Here is a 14,568-nt window from a genome sequence, read left to right as displayed (position 1 = left end):
TGAGAGTGTTACTACTCCTACAAATACTTCAAGTAGCCCTCTACTACATCTGCTTCAACTTTTTTTTTTATTGCCATTCACTATTCACGAGTACTGGGCTTTACTACTACCAATATTACAACTATTATTATTCCTGTAGATCTCCTGCTACTACTAGTGTTGCAACTACTACTACTTTACCTCTTCTTACTGGTATTATTAACATTGAATCTACTACAGTGCAGATCTTCTGCTAAAGTACAACATGATTGCTGCTAGTGGTGCCAAAAAATACATTTACCACTACTATCCTATTAACTACTGCAACCACTACTAGATTTACCATCAATACTATTCCTACTTTCACTCACAACCACTACTTTAACTAGTTCTACAACCACATGTATAACTACTACTACTGTTATCACAGCTTTTAGTATTCTTACCACTAGTGATAATGCTAACATTGAGCTGGGAATTCCACTGGTTGCATGTACATTGCTGAACGGCTCTGCTATGGGGTTTTTGGTGCAGCAGTGCCAGGCGGCTGGAGTTGCGAGACTGAGGAGTTCTCACAATGATTATTGATTCACGCGTGACCACAGTAACACGTATGTGTTATAAACACTACAACACACTGACAATAGTTTAGTGTTCCCAACTGAAGGATTTGAAGACGTGCTTAGATTTGTTTCTTTTTTGAGATTTTTGTGCTGGCATCAACACACTGGAGATTTATAATGGAAATTAACTGGATGTTATGTTGTAGTTTTGGTCTCTAAATTTCTGTCTGCTTGTTGCTGAATTCAGCTAAATTGATGCATCGTGCAATGGCAGAAGAAAAATAGAATCCTTGTGTATGTGCTACGGAAGGGTTGAGGACGGACCGAACATGGATTTGGAGTTGGAATTTAAGGGTAATAACACTTTAATAACAATTTCCATTTATCCAACTACTACAAAATAGATTATTAAATCTTTTGTTTTGGTTATTATTATATTATAATAATTTGGCTTTTCTGTTATACAACTACCCTTTATAATTATGCACGCTCCATGTTCCTACAGTATTATTGAATCTTATTTTACTATATTGAAGGGACCATGCATGCCTGCTGCACTGTGCTTCTAACTGCTGACTGACACAGTGACATCTGCCCAGTCTGAACGCAGCTTCCCTGGAGCAGCTGGGGCTTAAATGCACTATTGGAGGTGTTGATGGTTGTTGGATGATGGACAGAGAGCATCACTCATTCACCGTTCTCACACAGACACACTGGCTGCCTTCCAGTTAGAGGCCTTGAGCTCAGACGTTCAGGCTGCCTTCAGAGTGTGGGGCTGTGTAGAATGAAGAGAAAAAAATGTCCTTTGAATGTCAAAGGGTTTTCTCCCTAACCAGCATGTGCATGCACATGCACTACAGGAAGTCATTTCCTGTTGTTGTTTTCACTTTGCATTTTCTTGCTGAATGTTTTATTCATTTCCTGCCATGTTGATTAAGTTAATGAAAGGAGAGACTGGAATTGGACTCATCATGTTTTATGGATCAAAGACACAATGAGGTCTATGCCTCTTCACCCGAGTGTTTTTCTCCCAATTAGCCGAGTGGCTGACACTTCTTGGTAGAGGCCGGGCCTCCACGGCTGATGGAGATCGATACGAGGCATGAGAAGAACACCTGTGGGAGTTTTGTTCATCGGGGTGTCAGAGCCATCTTCCAGCACTGATATCACCCAGCCAACATGGTCATTATCATCACCAGCAAATTCTTCCATGTTAACTCATCCACTTTTTTCCAAAGTTCGATCAAAACATTCCTTCACTTATGCTGTTTCCCACAGCGGCCTTGAATTACATCAAAGCTATGTTGTTTTTAGACAAGCTTCAAACAAATTAATGAGCTGATGTTGTCAGCTAATTAATGTTAGCTGATACAATTTTTGTCTGCATGCAAAAGTGTCACACTGTATCTCGTATTTCTTTCAGTTTAAAAATAGCCTGGAGTTTATTATTGGAGGGCAGGATCTCAGATAGTGTTCAGTGTGACTGCAGTTGTAAACCGTTGATTTCATTCACTCGATTGTCTATGAGTATGGCTCGATTGATTCAATTAGCGAGCAGCACTGCGAATGAGCCACCTCCTCAGAGAGAAGGTCAAATGCTAATAGACTAAACTGTTTTCTCTGTGAAGGATCATGGTAATTTATTTGTCCTAGTACAACATGAAAGTGTGTAGTCCACTTCATGCCACACAGAATTACATAGAACATAGACCGCTGATTCAATTTAGAATATGGTAGAATAGGATAAAATAGAATAGAGCAATGTATACAGTTATTTCTACTCATAAACACGTATACACTTAAGAAGTAATATTGTTGTGTCTGTGAATGGGTACAGAGGCAACAAGATGGCGATGATAATCTGTTTTTCACCCTTAGTGTAAAAGTTCAACTGGTAAACACTGTCAACAGATCGAGGATGTTGTGGTAGAGACAGATCAGGTCTTTAATGTGAATGGGTACAGTCTGCATTCACTTGTGGATCAGATAACTCTGCAGCAGTCATGGTTGCTCATTGGCTGCAGCTATGCTCAGCTGTGGTGGAAACACAGCACCTTGGTGGGCATGCTAATCTGTCGTCAGATGGCAGCAGCATGAACAGACTGTAGCTGGGTGGGTGTTGTATCTTGAGTATCTTTGGGCTCTGTGCAGACCTCTCACTTCACTGATGTTACTGATGCTCTGTAGATGGTACCAGTGATGTTCTGGTGGTTTCAATCACCCGTTGTCTTCCTGACCTGGGCCACGATGAACCATGGCAGTTCGTGATGTTTCCAGTCAGGATGATTTCTATTGCTCCTCCATAAAAGTTGACTAGAATTTTGCTCTCTATTTTAGCCCTCCTAAGTTTCCGAACAAAGTACTATTTTCTGCGCTTTTTTAACCAAGATGGGTTCTCAGTGATGGTATTTCAAAGGAACCTATATCTGTTCACCTGCTCTACCTCATCACCACAGACAGAGGTGTGTGTCAGAGGGTGTTGTTTATCACTAGATTGTTCTCTGTATATCCCTCTGTAAGATTGTTGATTTCCTCCTCAGATGAACTCTCATCATTGTTTATAATGCGGCTGATGATGATTGTGGTGTCTTACTCATATTTCACAATAAAGTTCTCGTGATGTCTGAAAGTGCGATCATGGGTGTACAGTGTGAACAGGAGGGGAGTGAGCACACAGCCCTGGGGGGCTCTTGTGTTGAGCATTAACATAGAGGAGGTGTGACTGCCAATTAGCACTCTCTGGGGTCTGCTTGTATGGAAGTCAAACATTCAGTTGCAGAGTATTGTACTCAAGCACAGGTGAGCTCATCTGCATGATTTAAGTACACAACCAGGTATACGGTTTGGACCAGCAGCCTTATTTGTATTCACTCTCAGCAGCATTTTCTCACATACATTACTGACAGTGGCTAATAATGTTCATGTGGTGATAGGTTGCACAGATGCAAATTGGACCAGACTTATCTGACAGGTCCCTATAACTAAACAACTGAATAGTTAATTGCTAGAGATTTCTTAAGTGACATATATCATTGCTAACCCTGACCTCAGCATTGCTATTGCAAATCTTTGCCCTGAACTACTTGATATGATGAGAGTCAGCAGAGTGGCCTCTGCTGTCATCAACAAAAACATCCAAATCCAAAACATTTATCCTAGCTGGTGTGTAATAAGAAAGCTGTTTTTTTCTCTCTGTAAAGGTGCCTTCTGCTTGCTCTGCACCTCAGTGTAACAGATATTTGAATTTAGACTTTGGCAGCAGCAGCCGCCTAGCCATTCTGCCTCAAGATTAGTCAGTGTTTGCATGTAATTACAGAGTACATCACACCTCACCACTGGGCGCCTTCCTATTTTAAAGTGGTAACTGTTACCAATATACTTGGCTGGATGTGAGTGCACAGTCAGCTGGAAGCAGCCAGCTGAGACCGGCTGCAGCTCTCAACTGGGTCATGGAGGGAAAAAGCTGGAGGTGAAATGGTGTGTTTTAATAAAGCAATAACTGTAAAAGCAAGGCAAGCAGTTATTCATGGAACCAAGATACTTTTATTGTGTTGTACTGTTTGTACAAACGTGCCTGTGCCAGCAAATTTAGTCATTTAACACGGCAGAGCATTACATAACCTCCTGCCGTATTGTTTGCTGTCCTTTTAGCTTCATGTTCCAGGAGGACCTGTGTCATATTTGGATCATATTTTTGAAAGTGTTTGTGCAAAACCAGATAGAGGGGGCATTTGAGGACAGTGTAATTAAGAACTTTTCGATCAAAACATGGAGAATGATTCACTGGTGGTAAAAGCAGTAGGAGTGTGAATTTTGCTGTCTGTGATAATCCCTTCATCTTGTTTGTCACTGAAAACATGTAACAGAGATAATTAACTGTAAGAACACACTGGGATAATTGCTTAGTAACAGAAATGTCGTTTAGAAGTAGTTTGGAAAATGAAAACAAACCAAATGTCACAATAGGAGTTAACTGAATTAATTTATTGATGAGCAATTCAATTTCATGGTCATAATAATTACACAGCGTCTTGCATATAGTCAGTCAAATCAGTTCATTAAAAACTCAGTCACAAATGATAATGTATAATAACTACGTTGGTCCACAGGGCAATATTATGTAGTTTCACAATGACGCCTCTTAAATTGTGAGATGTCTGCAATTTCTTTGGCCTATTCTTTTCTTTTACCCGCATCCATATCCCCTGACCGTCAACTTTCTGGCTGCGAGAATAAAAAACATGGCTGTCATTCCTTTTATTTCTAGTGAAAAATGCAATATTTTAAGATAAATATTACATTAAAATGGGTTTTGATGACATTTTTATAGAGAAATTAGTCACAATTTCCACTAAAAAAGAAAAACAAACAAACAAAAATTTCTTTTCATACACTGGACCCTCATAGTTCTCTCTGAAACTCTACCTTGGATGGCTGTAGTTCATGACATGAGTACATTCAAATTCACATGAAATTTCCATGGTGTGGTCTAAACTTGATACATCATAACAAGACGATTTTAAGTATTTGTTCAGTATTCTTTCATCACCTGCCCCTTCTTAGCTTTTGTTTCAGGATTTGCAGCATTCTTGAGTATAACATGTTTCTTCTAATGTCACTAGACCCATAATGCCTCATGGAGATCATTACTATTCGTGTGAGAGACAGATAACATGACAGGAGTAAAGCTGGCATTAGGATTCACCAATGAGCGAGCAGTGAGGCACACAGGTGATGTATTCACAGAGCAGCTGATAACTCTTTCCCGGGGTGTCTCACAGGATGGCCAAGTCAGTTCGATTAGGAACCTGGTCATGCTCTGGAATTCTCCATCACTCTATGTTATTCACTATTTGTAGAGATACCATCCATTGAACTAATACAGCAGGTCTGATATCCCGACAGATTACATTTATATGGATGACTGAGCACCTCTAAATCTTGTGCAAATATACAGTGCTCTTTATGACACAAAGTGGGAATTATGGGTGTGTAGGTCAAGGTGGAGGGTAGGCATATAGTGAATCTGCCACATTTTAACAGAGGGGGACACAAACACACAGTCAGACCAGTAAGTGAATGCCATGCAAGCTTAAATGAGATGCAGCTAAAGTCCAAATCCATAAATTACAAAAATAGAGGAAACAAAAGACAGATACCAAAACTCCAGAAATCTAAAAACAAAAGCAACTGAGGTACAGAATTAACTGGGAAAACACAAGGACAAAGGCAGCAAATGCAGTTTAAACATGAAGAGAAGACAGGGAACTGATGAAAAACACAACTGATGTGGGGAAACAGACAAACTGACAAAGAGAGCAGGGAGCACATAGACTGTATATGCAAGGGAAGTAGGCATATTGGAAGCAGGTGAACACATGAGGGATGGGGCAGACAATCAGAGGCAGGAAACACAGGAAGCAAGACAGGAGACAACAGGAGGTAATGAAAAGCAAAACATGACACATGAGGGCAGAACTTCAAAATAAAACAGGAAATAAGACAAATGACAAACTCAGAATAAACTAAATAGGGGATGAGTTGCAGATGGAGTGAGGCGGATAAACACAGGTGAGGGAAATGAATGGGAAATCACTAAAAACAGGGAAGGGGCTGATAGGCTGGGAAAAAAATAGAACAACTATGAGGGAGATTGATTGCAGGTGTGAAGATAAAGCAGGAGGGGAAGTGGAAAGAGTGTGGTGTAAATGTCTGAGATGATATATATATATATATATATATATATATATATATATATATATATATATATATATATATATATATATATATATATATATATATATATATATATATCTCCAAGATTTAATTCTGATGGTCAGCATTAAGTAGTTTTGAAATGAAAGCTGACTAAATGTCTTAAACCAGTTAATTGTACGAGTCAGTTTGAACTTGTGGTAAGGATGAACATGACCTCTGTGCACTGACCAGTAATAAGAGAGTTAAACCCTAGCATCTGCTATATGTCCTAAACAAATGTAAATGTGAACATGATGGCATTGCTTAAATAATGTCCAGTGGGGCTCTGTGATTAACTGGCTACATGTCCAGTGTGCACCCCGCCACTCACCCAAAGACTGGCTCCAGCTGCCAGCAACCCTGCATAGGATGAGCAGTCATGGATGGAAACATGAGCAATCAGATGGTGAAAATGTAGTTGATTCACAAAATGACTAACCAGAACATCAAACAAAATGTATAGACTGACAGTTTGTTTCAACTCCAGATAAAGTAGAAACTAACCTGGCCAAACAGTTTGGTAGTTTATGATTTTCTGATTGCGCCAAGGACATTGTCATTACGGACAGAACCAATGACACTGAAGCACTAAATGATTCTTTACAAATGTGACCTTGCACTCGGTTTTCCTCATTGATATGAAACTCAAACTCAAAAGTAGGAATAACATAAATCAGATGTGACATCTTCAGACCTGTTGTATCTGCTGGAGATCTAGATGGTCGAGAGTTGAAGCGGCTAATGAAATTAGCGGTAGAATCATACAGACAAAGGGATGCTGCTCCCATAGTGTTACAGCAAATTATACCATGCTATACTGTTGCAGCAGAGGTACAGTGAAGATATGCCTGCAAACATAATTTATCATGAAATATGGAAGAAACCAGAAAGAAAAGCATCGACTTGAAAAAAGGTGTGAGAATCTGCCAAGTATAATTCATTTACATGGCTAGAACTGCCTTTTAGCTGAACAGCCTTTCACCACAAGCTCTCAGTATTGCCTCTACCTTTATGCACTGCATAAATGTATTTGGACACATTGTTTGGATGAAGGGTCTTCATCAGGCACTGTACAGAGTTATGGGTTGCTGAAATGATTCCTCCTCAAATCACTTCTCCTCACCTGGTCATGAAGTCATATATTAGTGCACCTCCAACAGAAGACATGGGGGGAGAAAATATAAGATCCACTGTGAGCAGTATTCCAAATTCAGCTGAAGCTAATATGAAGCTAAATTAGTGCTGGCTAAAAAAATGTTCACTGATTAACTGATAACAGACGTGGGATTTAAGGTTTGAAATTCGTTTTATAGGTACTGATGTTTGTATTTTGCCAGTTGGGAACCAGATCAAAAATAGGAGGCAATAAGAACCTAATCACGTGGCACACTAAAGTTCCAAACTACTACAATCCAGTTTAAACAATGTGGGCACAGCTAGAAACACTGATCATGGCAGGTTAGTATTCACAGGTTTCAGAAACAGCACCCACACATCTCTGCTATGAGATCGACGTACAGTGTGATTAACCTTAAACCTCACTGTGTGATGGCAGAGATTTGTGGAATGCTCTAAAAACGGTTGCAACCACAGCCCTAGTATCGTTTGGAGTGTGCCAGATAGGTATCTAGACAGTAATTGATTGAAAGTCCTCTGTCTGTTTGCCCACAGGAGGTTGTGGCTGTGAGGATGTGTTCAGAGCTCCAGGCACTGCAGAGGTGTGAAGATGGAGTGCTGACCTCAGGTGGTTCTTCCACCTCGTAATCCTCACCGTATTCATTGTGAGTACTTCATCCAGTTGCTGACACTTCTTCCACAGAGATGTCTCTGTGACTGTAAAGTCATAGAGGAATTCACAAAATGTCAGGGCTAAAGATGAAGAAATAGCGGATATTGATTAAGCCTCTGGAACTAAAAGGTTGTGTTACTGAAAAGTCTGATTTTAACAAGTGTCACAGAGTTATTTAAACTCTCAGGTATAGCTGTGTCTGTGAAGCCATCTTAAAAGTAGTGATGTACAATTAGGAGTTGCAGAGGTTTGCAAAGTGGACAGTATCTCAGCTTCATCAGCAGACACACCAATACTGGACCGTTCTGCAAAATTTGATTGTGATCACTGCCAGTCAATTTTTAATTTGTTACATCCAGAGGAATTAGACTGCACACACATCCTGCCCCCTGACCTCCACATCTTGGTAAAGTGCACACTACTTCCTTCCTTGTTGCTGATCACTGGCAATACAGGAATGACTGTCTTCCTTTTTTTCAACAAGGCCCTGGTCTGTATTCAAATAATCATTTTCATTTTCTGGGCGTGGCACATTTTCTCTGGATGGCTGTCTGCTGCTGCAGATGCTCACTCCTCATTTGGAACAATTGAAAAGAGACACTGCCAATGTAAAAATGTCTCTTTGTGGCAGTTCCTTTGAGTTTGATGCAGTCCTCATCACTCAAATGTAAACAACAAAGAAACAATTACTTTATACAACAAAACAAAGGCAAAATAATTGTTTGTTTAATTTCATTTTACACCTTAAGGCCCCCACACACCGCCCAGATGTCCCACTCTCTGGCCACTCTGTTGCCTCTTGTCTGACCCGTTCGGCAGAAAAGTTGCATTGAAACACACCACTTCGACGTGCTGCCTACTCCACAGCAGTGTGTACGTTTTGCGCTTGTGCGACATGCAATAAGTGGGTGGCGCTTGTGTTGTGAGTTGTAAATAAGAGGCTTATGCACGCAACTATCTTTACTTTCAATCAAAACGAAACTTAACTATTTCAGATAAAAACAGCTGCATACTAAACATGCAGCGAGGCATTACCAAACGAACACAGATTAATTTGTCCTGAACGGACATAACAACTACTCTTGTGCCAGTACTACAAAGCATGACAACAGGGAATTACGGAACGGAGTGCGTAGAAAACCTATGCGCACACAGTATTCTGACCCTCCCATATGGGAGGGTCAAAGCCAATCAGAGAATCCAATGGCTCAGACGTCCGACAGCCCTCTTCCTCAGACTTTGCATGCTGAGTCTGAACAGACAACATCCGAACGGCTCTGAAAGCTTCCGACGTAGCTGAACACACCAAACATATTTGTTCCCGACCTCGTCCGAGTCTCTCCAAAGGCTTCAGACGTCCAACGGTTGGGCTGGTGTTTTCCTGCCTTTAAGCTATAAGATGTAGGAATTCTGCATTAAAATGTCTCAAAGCAACCTTTATTTAATATGTTGCTGAGTTGTGTTCTGACAGTATCCCAAATGTAGATCTGCATCCAATAAAGACACATACAGTAATGCCAGTTCTTTATTTTATTTCTGCTATATCAGCCTGCTTTCAGGAGTATCTAAGATTAATATTTCAGTTGTGGGCACACCACAGCAAGAACACTTTGTTCCTTGAAAATTGACTTTTGAGAGCTCTTTTCTCAGGAAATTCGCTCACTGACCCCAAAATGTCAGTGCTGAATTGTCTGTTTGAGCTGACATGTTGGGGACAGGCAAACAAAAATGTCCCTTTACATTGGCCATGTCTGCTGAATAAAAACACCAGTTTTGGACATCATTGCGAGAGATGGATGGTAGTGCATCAGAATCACGCTGGGCTCTATTTTATGCTTGGTGTAAAGTGTTTCGATGCTGGTTTCAGACCGACACAGTTGTCATTTTCAAGTGCAGCACCCATATTATTTAAATAACTAATGTAAATGCGCCCAACTCCAACACTGTAAGAAACATCATGCGTCACGATGTGGCCATGACAAATATCATGTGCCATGATATTTTTTACAGTGTTGCAGTGGAAACGCTCCAGAGGAAACAGAACTAAACTTTAAGCTTCTGAAATAAATCATTTTAACCAGGGTTAGAGTTTCAAATGATCAAACTTAATCAGCCGTTCCTCATGCAAACATGCATATTAATGTAGAGATACACTTGATGTAATGTCATTAATATTTTCCTCATTAAAGACATATTTCACCCTCTCATCCCAACATTAATGATCAGGATGATGACTTTTTATGACCCGTCCTGCCTGATTCATGGATTGAGAATCGTGCACACACAGAGGGCCACACAGCAGCGCTCCTCCTCCTCCTCCTCCTCAGTTTAATATCAGTTTATTGTTTCATATGTAGTCAAACAGAGTTGTTGATGGGACCAATGATTGTGAGATGGCAGGTCATAGTGTCCAGCAGGATCACATTCCTGTCCCTCACTGAAGATGATTGCTACTGTTATATAGCAATACTCCAGGTCTTGGCGCACCTAGCTTTTAAAGTGGATGGGAGGCGACACTCAGATCGGTTTGATTTATGTTGCGACCAGAACACACCCCCATGACTAATTCCTAAACACCACCTCTTTGCATTCACCCCTCACTTTAACTCCCAAAATGGATTTGTATAAAGCCAAACACATTTGTGCCAGGTACCACAAGCCATGTAAATAGGGCCCTTTATCTTATAATGTGAAATCAGACAGGTTGTTTTTGTTGCATTTGTTCTCAGAAATTAGGAAATTGAAATTTGGATACTAAACTGGAAGTTATAACTATACTGTAGGGAGTCAGATATTTGCTGTAATGTATACAACATCCTATGAAAACACAGAGCCATTTCCAGATGACATTCCAGGGACAGTAGCCCAAAGAAATGATTTCTTTCCAGGTTTCAGCTTGTTTATGACATGGCAATTGGTTGATGTTTTCATGGTGACGAGGTTACAACAGAATGCTGCCCTGCAACATAAATTCTCAAACCTTAATGAATAATCAGTGATTAACAGTAACTTATTGCTGCCACACAAAAGCAGAAGGAAAAGAATAACTATCAAAGGAAAATGTTATGCCGAGATTTTTTTCACATTAAAACGTGTTAACATTTTGTAAGAAAGTGAAAAAGCTTCACGTGAAAATTGGTTTTGTTTTATTTATTCGCTTTAACCTTTCACTTCATTACAAAGTAAATTATCATGTTTTAACATGGAACTTTACACGTTGTTAGAATATGAATGTTTACGTCTTGCTGATATCCTTTATATTTTATATAAATATACATTTCAACTTTTTCAACAGTTTTTTAAACAGTTTCAGGGAGGTTGCTTACATATTACGAGTTACTTTTATTTGAAAGTAATAATTATTGTACAATATTGCTGCCTGTTATCTAGAGTAATGTGTAACTGATCAAACTCCTTTTTTGTTGCTTTTACCAGAACAAGTGCAAAACTGTATTTAGGCATCATGAAATGGGAGAAAAGCTTACTGCTTTTCATATCAAACCCAGTGGGGGCGCATCGTAGAGTGCAGATCTGGTCCATTCATGTATTAATGCAGTGGTTATCACTATGTATTAAAATTGCTCACCTATATTACAGTAGTATAAAGATGATATAGAACCATTTTTGTTCAATCATTTTAGATAAACCAATCACATTGGACACAGGGGTATGTGCCTCCTTTGCGTCATAATGAAACCTTCATTTTTCCAGGAAGAATCCAGCTGATGGCAGACTGAACAGTGTAGTGAAGTGACACTTCAAGTGAGCTTATTGGAATCTAAACACTGTAAAGTGTCATTTCTCAAAAACATTACACTGTGACATCAGTGTTTACTTCAGAATGAGAAGTACAAGTGAAAAAAAAATGTAATTGCAAGTTTAAAGTAATATGCCAATGTAACATTTGACTTTTGTAGTTTTCAGAAGTGATTGGCATTGTCATGTTTTAATTTGAAAATCAAATATCTGATAGAATATTTGTTAACAAAAATCATCAATAGTTGTGGCACTACTTTGTTTTCCAAAATAGTTGTCCTTTAACTAAAAGAAACCTCCTTAAATATTAAATATTGTCTAAACATAAACAGCCTGAAAAAGGAACAAAACTGAACTTAAAATAATGCCTAATCAAATAATGTAAACAAGTGTAACAATCTAATCTAACTGTTCATCATCACTCTTTGTAGAACAGTTTCTGATATTCAGTGCTATGCACACATTTCAGTCTGTAGCATTTAATAGGAGGCATATCTTGCTCTAAGAGGTGGCTTCAAGAGGAATGCCTCCATTAGTTTCCCATTAGTTGAAATATTATGCAGAATAAATGAGCGTATATTCAGACAGAGTACAAATGTGAGGTGTGAGTGTGGAATTTGTATTAGAGCAGACAATAATTCAAGTGTGGAGGAAAAACAAGAAGCTCTTACCTACTGATTAATTTTTCATTGTTATGTAGTGCATTCAAGGACTAAATGTTGCGAGAGAGAAAATGAGACAGAGAGCAATTTATTATTTCATTTCAAGCAGGAGAAGAACGTGCTTTATCTTCCTGTGGGATGGGTGTGAGGTGAACTAATAAAGAGGGTAATTGTTGTTCTGCCATTAAAAAGTCAGAGAATATAATCATCACGAATGTAAAACCAACACTGTGTTTTGTTTTTTTTTTGTTTGTTTGTTTGTTTGTTTTAGCATCTCTTAATTACTCATCACTACAAAGCAGTATTAGGGCCAGCCAAAAAAAAAAAAAAAGCCAGCCAAAAAACAAAAAAAAATCCAGCACACGAAAAAAAAAAAAAAAAAAAAAAAGTCCAGCACAAGAAAAAAAAGCCAGCCAAAAAGAAAAAAAAAGAAAAACTGCAGAGGCTTGACCATGTACTCCAACAAAGCGACTGACAGCTCCATGACAGCAGCCGGCTGGACGTCTGTGAAGTGTGAAGGTGATTTTGGTGAAACTGTATTCGTAACTGATAAATGTATCATATCAATAACGTAAAGCCTATTCCTTATTGATATTACCAACCTTGTTGAGTTCAAGTCGTCAACCTACTCGCCTATTAGCTAACGTTAGCTAGCTTGTTTCTATCTTGATTGTCATAACTTTTCAGTTAAACTAATAGAATATGTAAACAGCGTGTTTATGAGCCAAAAGAGAGAGAGTTTCCTTATTATTAAAGCCGATTCTGAAGTACCGTTTAATCAATGCGTCTGTAGAGACAGCCATGGCCATCGACTACAGTACTTTTTTTTTGCCTGCTTTTTTCCCTTGTGCCAGATTTTTTTTTTTTTTTTTTTTGGCTGGCCTAATACTCCTTTGTGCATCACAGATCAATTAAATGAGCTGGAAGCCATCCAATCACAAGAATCAATGTTGGTAAAGTGCCTTCCTGCAAAGCCACAGTTAAATTCCAACTTTGTTTCCTTATGTTCATTTTTTAAACATGTTTTCTTGTCATAATATTGTGTGGGTGGTTTAGTTAGGTTAAGGTACAAAAAACACTTAGGATCAGGAAAACAACATGTTTGTTTTAAAATACCTGTTTTTGTCAGCACAAATGAGACAGGAAATGTCTAGAGGTGTCATTAAAACCAAACAAGCGGTGTCACACTTACAGATGCTGAGAGGTAGACTCAAACTGCAGATTTCTTGTCTCTAACCCAAAGATTCCACTGGATGCATGTCTGTTGCGTTCCGGCTCTGTTAAGATTTTGCCGGACAGCTACAGTTTTGAGACAGAGGAGTTCCCTCAATTATTAAATAGTCAGGCGCGACCACAGTAATAGGTATGTGTTATAAACACCACAACACAAAGTGTTCCCAACTGAAGGAATAGACAAAGTGCTTGTATTTGTCTCTTTTTTTACTGAGTGTTTTATTTTGAACTAAACTAAACTTAACTGGATGGTATGTTTGTGTGACTTCCTGTCTGCTCAGTGCTGAATTCAGTTCATTTGCTGCAACATGCTCTGGCATCTGGACTGCCGTGGCTGATACGCAGCACTGTGGACCAGTGGAAGTTAACACTAGAGTGTTAACTAGAGTTAGACAAGACTAGAGTTTTTTCTTGTTATTGTAGTTATACACTATAAATGTAATTTTTCATGAGGTTAGAGTACTGTTAAACTTTTGCCACAGTGAAAAGTGTTATTATGATTAAACACATTGAATCAGAAAAATAAAAATATGTTGCAGATTTTTGAAATTATTACATTGATATTTTTTTTTACATAGATTTCATCTTTTGGAATTTTTAACACTAGAAATATCACTTCACATGAAGTTTTCAGATATGTAGTAGTTTACCAGCAGGTATTTCACTACCATAAGTAGAATTAACTAGCTAAGCATATCTGTATTTATATGTGCAGTATTTATTCAGTTTGGAAAATCCCATGATCTCTGGAGCATTCAAGGCCCACTCAATTGGGACTAGATCTCATCATCATCACTTCATAACAAATTGCTCTAATGTGCCTTAACAT

At 38.9% G+C, this 14,568-nt stretch overlaps 1 protein-coding gene across 3 annotated transcripts in view; it reads left to right on the top strand.

Moving 5' to 3' along the window:
• Positions 1–14,568, top strand: part of lrfn2b (leucine rich repeat and fibronectin type III domain containing 2b) — a 126,678-nt gene that overhangs the window by 51,250 nt on the left and 60,860 nt on the right. For 2 of the 3 annotated variants that reach the window (XM_037087505.1, XM_037087504.1), the window contains one exon: positions 7,971–8,080. The exons of the other annotated variant lie outside the window; for it this stretch is intronic. The gene's annotated coding sequence lies outside the window, so the exon portion shown is untranslated. The remainder of the gene's footprint in view (positions 1–7,970; positions 8,081–14,568) is intronic. 3 annotated transcript variants of the gene reach the window in all.

This window comes from Acanthopagrus latus, chromosome 22 (genome assembly GCF_904848185.1).
Source record: "Acanthopagrus latus isolate v.2019 chromosome 22, fAcaLat1.1, whole genome shotgun sequence".
In the NCBI taxonomy this organism is placed as follows: domain Eukaryota; kingdom Metazoa; phylum Chordata; class Actinopteri; order Spariformes; family Sparidae; genus Acanthopagrus; species Acanthopagrus latus.
This window is presented reverse-complemented; position numbering and strand designations above follow the sequence as displayed.